We start from the raw sequence: 6771 nt of genomic DNA, 5'->3' as shown, positions 1-6771 counted from the left end.
ATTTTCGGGGGCCAAATTGTGTATTCAGTTTGATTCAACCACAATTTGCATTGGTTTGTGAGTCATGTGAGAACAACACCCTCTCCCCTCACTTTCATGAATTATTACAGATGCTCATATATATGCATTTTGTCTAAGTTAGGTCACGATTGCTTTAGTTGGAAGGGCAATAAATCAAATGGATTTGCTTATTTTGCTGTCTTCAGTAGTCTTGTTGCAAGTTTGGAGACTGTCATAACTTAATTCTTCCAGTGCTGACTTGTAGTCTTGCCTAGAAACTGAATCAGCAGAAGTTGTTTGTTGAAATGATTGAAGCTGGTGATGGAGGGAGATCATAACCAATTCAGCATTAGTAAAGTGCATATGCGTTAGCCTTCGTTGGTTTCCCTAAATATGAGAGACTTTTTGGTTTTTCAATCACCAATGCAAAAGCTTAACTTGTTAGCAGCATATTTTCCGCCATGCCTACTATTATTGTGAGAATGGGAAGCAAAAAAGATCGAATTCTGGACCATTCAGTTATAAAGGCTCTAATATGATGCCAAGTATCATTTAAACGCTCAAACTTTTGCAGTTAAAATGGATATCCATGAATAGTTTAGTTATACTCTTCAATTCGACTATCCTTTTAATTGCTGTTAGCTATTACAGTTTATGAATTAATAATGGGTAATCTGTTTTCCTCTTGCAGGCATAGGGTTTTTTATATGTCAAAAAAATCATGAAGTTGTGTCACTATAGATCGGCTAATCAAATATAAATCTGCAGCGGCAGCAGTGCTAATCTTTTTAGTTTTTATTTTTTTTCCCCTGTTTTTGGGGGTAATTTGGAAAAATTTAGGTAGACTCAGTTTGAAAAATGAGAGTAGATCAAATCTATCATAACCACGCAAGGATCTCACGATGAAGTGCATCTTCATGATTGTTTTGGTCTACTTTTGCAAACCGGGTCTATCTATGAAGCTTAATAATTTTGCTAGCTAGTTGCAGTACTGAGGTGAACATTACAATAAACTAGTGGGGTGCATGTGTGCTGTGCATTCCTCTTCCTAGCTTCCCCACCCTCTCAATCTTCGTTTTGTCCATAGAAAGCAGTCTGTCAAAACTAATTTCTCTTCACGTTGTCTGCAATAAAATGTTTGTGAGTTTCGCATATCATCTGCCATGTATCTGAACTGATCTCCACTGAATCATTTGGAATGAACCAGTCTTCGATTTCACTTATGGAGTTAATGTTGACTACTATAATTACTTTGCTGTAGTAATGGTATGTAATTGCGTGGGTTGGGGGGCTGATTGTACAAATTGTTAAGACTCAGTAAAGTTTCTTTTTACAAGACATTATTGATGGCCCGAGTTTATAGTAGAAAGAATCATGTTCTGGAGACACATCGATTTTGGCGAGGTTGATATTCATTGTACTTAAATATTAATGAAATGATTTTAAATGCAATGGGTGGATATTCATGATCGATCTGGTTCATTAATCGTTAAAAAAAAATGGCATTGTAATTCATTTTCTTTGAAGGAAGATCAGTGATGTTTCTACTTAAGAAAAATGCTGAGTTTATAGTTAACTCATATAATTATATGGTAACAAGTTAGATTCAAAGCATCCAATGTTTCAGGTGAGGCTGCGGCACACACAGTTAAATTAGTTAACTTTATCCTCTTTAAGGAGGGACCATGCAGTTCCTTGTACTCCTTCACCTCTTTCCTTCAAAGGTCTTGCGCTTCAGCTTCACATCCCTGGTTTTAAACACCAAGAACATTACGAAAATCTAACTTCACAAATGAAAAGCTTTGATAACAGTAATTGTTAAATGTGGTTTTATGGCTCCAAAGGTAGAACCTACGATTAGAGGCATAAAGCGAATGGTGAAAGGTCGGGGGACAAGTAATGGGTGCACCGTCGCGTGACACGTAAAGGTTCTGAAGCGTTCCTAAGCCGATAATTCGGCATTCGCAATGAAATGTCAACACGTAATACCCGCACGTGACTAATTCCAGCCCCCATTGCCTTCTATTCCGGTTTCTTTGTCGGCTGTGCAATTGCAAAACACACCCCCTCGCTAATGATTTGGTAAGGATTGGATTCCATGCCCGGAGCAAATAGCGACACGTGAAAAATTTATAAGCGTGTGATTAAGTTAACGGTCAGAGGCAAATGCACATGAGAGGAGGAAGGCACTCTCATTTTCACTCATTTTCATTTATGAGCTTGAAAGATTTGATTCCACAACAAAACTGAAATTTAATCCTACTTCCTTTTCTTTAAATTTTGAGAGATTCCATGAGAATGAGAAAGCTGATTTCAGTTTCGTGGATTTATTGATGCACATGCTTCTGAAATTTTTTAATTTCAAATTGAAACCTATATAACCTCTAATATAATAAAACTCTGCAGAGTGGGATGCATTCTTGAAAATACTATATCATTATAATTCAAAATACTTGATTCTCTTATCTTTAATGCAATCCAAGAAATAAGGTATCTTATTGAACAACACGGAAACTCAATTTCAAGGTTTTTTGAGAGATAGAAATTGCGAGGGGAGCAGAAGAGTTCGAAATCTAATAATAACACTTTAAAATTGAAGCATGGTTCCAAAACTGAAACATATTGCTTCGTCTTGCTATTAACTGCTTCACTTAAGATTAATCGCTTCATCTTCATCATCCTGATTAGGGGTGATTACAGAAAAAGAAAATAAGTACCAATGCGTGAAAATACCCCTAGTTCTCTCACTCCTCTCATGTGCGTTTATGTCTGACCGTTAATTCGATCTTATGCTTATAAATTTGCCATATGTCGCCATGCATTGGATGCGTGGATTTGCCCCAGGCATAGAATCCAAATCCGATTTGGTAAACCTCCCTTCATCATAATAATTACGTAGCCAAATTTTCTTGTGGTTATTTTAAAATAATTTCAAATCATATTATATATATATGTTATAAACAGTTTTCTGATCCAACCCGATTCAGCAGTGAAAACAGTTTTCTGATCCAATTAGTGATCTGGTTGATGATCTAGCCAATCCGAACATCCACTTCTCACAGCATGTGAGATTTACACGTTACTAATAGAGTAAATTAAACGAATTAAGTGGATTAAGAAATGATAAATACGCAAGGAATTATGCAAAAAAGAGATGATGCTGACGAGGAATCGGCCCAATTTGACCAAACAGCCCCGTTTACTTGGTTTGCCCAAAGAAACTTCCAACCAACTTTTCCGATGGGTCAAATTTGATTGGTACGTCAATAAATAATTCTGAACGCCCCCACTAGGCCAATACCACCCAAGTCCCACGTATACCCTCTCCCTATTAATAATTCATACACAACCTTATGGATAACAATGAAATTTCCACCTGAGCATCCTTTTTATTACAAGGTCAAAGGTCAATCTAAGTAAGTTCATTTGTATTTGGACATTTATCTCTTCTGACCTTTCCAACTTCCTCGTGCTCCTAATTACCATTCCACGCGCAATCGAAACTTTATATAGAGACCCCTCTGCGTCTTATCTCCTTAATCCATTCATTCATCTATCCCTACAATCATATTCTGTTTCGATTCAGAGTTTGATCAAGTTAAAGATGGAGTTCGTCATGAGCTTAGGTGACATGTTGGTGAAGGTTGCCTTGTTCTTCCTCGTTCAAGCTTTGGTTTATCTTATCCTCTCCCAATTCTTCCAACATCTTCTCCAATACCGTTACCAGATCCACCACCTTCAGGACCGCTCGATCTGCCAGTATTCGCCGGATTCTTGCCGTCCTCTCCGACCAGCCGATCGAAGCCGAGCCCTCTCCTTCTTCTAGGAGCCCTCCATCCTCGGCTGTTCAGAGTTACAAGTCTGAATAATCTCTCCCTCGGGCCACGCACGAGTTCTTTAGTTTAGTAAGGTCGTGTGATTTACAAAATTAATCAAGATATCTAGTGGATTCTTTTGTTGCTTTAGGGGTTTGTTATTCTTTTGTTCTTTCCTCGTGTATATATTACAACTTATGAACTTGGATGAATATTGATTTGAGGTTGTTCATTTATCTGTGTATCCTGGATTGTGTATATTGAAGATCGATCAAGTGTATGGTTAAAGAATTATACTAAATAGATGAAGCTGGGTGTATATATTCAGGATGTCTTTTTTTTTTTTTTTTTCACACAGCAAAGATTTCTTTACTTGACAATCATTTTAGCTTATATTTGACGGTTAAGCATTAAGTAAATAGATGTCATATATTACTTACTTAACGATTAAAAAAACATCAATATTAGAAGCATTACTTGACGTTTATTGATAAATAACAGTCAAAATATATGATTTTATAATTGTTCGTCTCTGGAAGAAAATACTTGATAGTTATTTATAAATAATTATTAAGTAATTATGAAAAAAAATTAGGGCTCATTTTACTACTACAGTTATTTGTAAATAACAATCAATTTTTTAAAATACTTGACGGTTATTTGTAAACATTAATGTAGAATTTGTGTATTTTACAAGAAACTTTTAACGTTGATTAAAATGCACCCATTGTTGAAGGTAGAGATAGTAGTATTTTTTGTATATTAAAGACCAATATAAGACTTTCAACAGCGAGGTGGGAATTTAAAAAATAAAATAAAAAGTTGCAACTTTCAACAGTGGGTGGCTCACACTCATTGTTGAAAGTGAATTTAAAAAAAAATACTACACAACAACTTCAATAGCGGGTAGCCCCACCCACCGTTGAAAGATAGAATTAAAAAAATAAAACAATTTACATTCAACAGCGGGTGACACGTCACTTGCTATTAAATGTGATTCAATTTACTTAAAAAAAAAACCTCGTCTCCACCCCTTCTTTCTCCATTATTCATCATCAGTCACCCCCTTCTTCCTCCCCCACACCCCTTCTTCCTCCTCCATTATCCCTGTCGGTCGCCCCCCCTCCCCTCCCCTCCCAAATAAGATCCTGATACCTTCAGCAATGAATATGTGAAGTTAAAAAGGATATTTTTATGACTCCATATGTACACTCGTAAGGATCAATTTATGATTGATAGTTTTTTTGTTAAATGTGAATTTCTTCTAATAACTCATTATATTTTATAGGGACACTAGCAATTGATTGTTCTTTCATTAAAGAGTAACACAGTCTTTTTCTTATGCTCCCTCAATTACAAACCAAATGAGGACATAAAAAAGACAATAGACTCGTAAGTGTACTTGTACAAAAACTATTAATTTTTATGGATATATTAGTTATAATATCGTGATGTTGATCATAGGACAATGAAAATATATGAAATAATGGTCCTGAAAAAGCATCCTCATGAACTAAAGGATCCTACGTGGATTGAGCCAAAGGTAAGTTAAAATTAACATTTTACTAAAATATTCAACTGTCAATATTTATTACCGATTCTCAATTGCTTATATATACACATATATATGTTTTTATATAGAGTCATAAGTAACCACCGAAGACTAGTTTGTGCGACATATATGTGATGAGACACATGGTCAACATCATCACATTGAGAATGACTGAATTTACAAATGAGGTAACTATATTTTTGAAAAGCTAATTATATTGTTATTTGAATTAATTGGTTAATATTTTAATTACAATTTATACTTTAATTTAGATTTTTGACATTGCAGATCCATTTTCTAAGGAAGAGGTTGATGGCATCTTCATATGTTGGGCACCATATTTTATGGGTGGTATGTGAGGTTTAGGTATTTTTTAGAAATTGTATAAGACAATTTGAGTTTTGTGTAATTTCTATAAAATTATATTAAATTTAAATTATTTATATGTACTTAAACTAGCTGGCTGGTAATAAATTGTGTAGAATATTTTCATTTGCAAGAATTGAAAAATGAGTAGAAATAAAATTAATTTTTTTTAAAAAAATCATTTTTAACAATGGTTCTCTAGCCATGACTGGTGTGAAAGTTCACTTTTAATAGCGATTCTTGCCTTAATTGATGTTGAAAGTCCACTTTTAATAGCAATTCTTGCCTTAACCACTGTTGAAAGTCCACTTTTAATAGCGATTTTGGCTTGAAATGTTGTTAAAAGTGATTTAAAAAAAAAAATCAATGATCTACTTTCAACAACGAGCATAAACTTGCTATTAGAAGTTTATTTTTAATAGCGGTTGGACAACTGCTGTTAAAAGTCACATACTTTTAACATCCCTTGAAACAACAACAATTTTAGAATCGCTATTAAAAATATTTTTTATCTACTATTAAAGCCTATCCTGTAATAGTGAATAATCATAAAATATTTATGGTATTTTTTTTAAAGGATGAGCTACTTTTCAAGCAATCCTCATGCATAAAGATACACAAAATAGAAAATAGAATCAGCCAGCCAATATCTAAAAATTATAAAATAAATGTTTCTATCAAAATTATTATTCAAGGATAATAAATTAAATTTCTATACTTATAGCCCTATAAACCCTAACTTGCAAACTAATTAAATTTTCAAAACTAATTAAGTGACCAGTTTTAGGCATAAGAATTGCCCAAGAAAATATAACATGAAAAATGCATATACCTAATTAACTAACTATTAGACTAGCCTAACCGCTGCTGCTGCTCACATATTGAACATAGCTTGAACCACCTCTTCAAGGATTTCTCTACATGTGTAGTTGTATATCGAATACAGTAGACATTCTTGAAGTACTGTAAGCAAATAGTCACAATAAGTTTAAGTTAATAACTAGCTATTTAAAATGGGTTTAAAATTTATAATTTAAA

At 34.0% G+C, this 6771-nt stretch overlaps 1 long non-coding RNA gene across 1 annotated transcript; it reads left to right on the top strand.

Moving 5' to 3' along the window:
* The first annotated feature begins 4959 nt into the window (after nt 1–4959).
* On the top strand, nt 4960–5817 carry LOC129315203 (uncharacterized). The gene is made up of 3 exons (XR_008594413.1): nt 4960–5358; nt 5457–5555; nt 5656–5817. It is a non-coding gene; the product is annotated as an uncharacterized LOC129315203 (long non-coding RNA).
* Nucleotides 5818–6771: the final 954 nt, after the last annotated feature.

Source organism: Prosopis cineraria, unplaced genomic scaffold (assembly GCF_029017545.1).
Source record: "Prosopis cineraria cultivar Desert tree isolate PC_DT_omini unplaced genomic scaffold, ASM2901754v1 PC7, whole genome shotgun sequence".
NCBI classification, from domain to species: Eukaryota; Viridiplantae; Streptophyta; class Magnoliopsida; order Fabales; family Fabaceae; genus Prosopis; species Prosopis cineraria.
The sequence above is the reverse complement of the archived record's forward strand: the minus strand, read 5'-3'. Positions and strand labels throughout refer to the sequence as shown.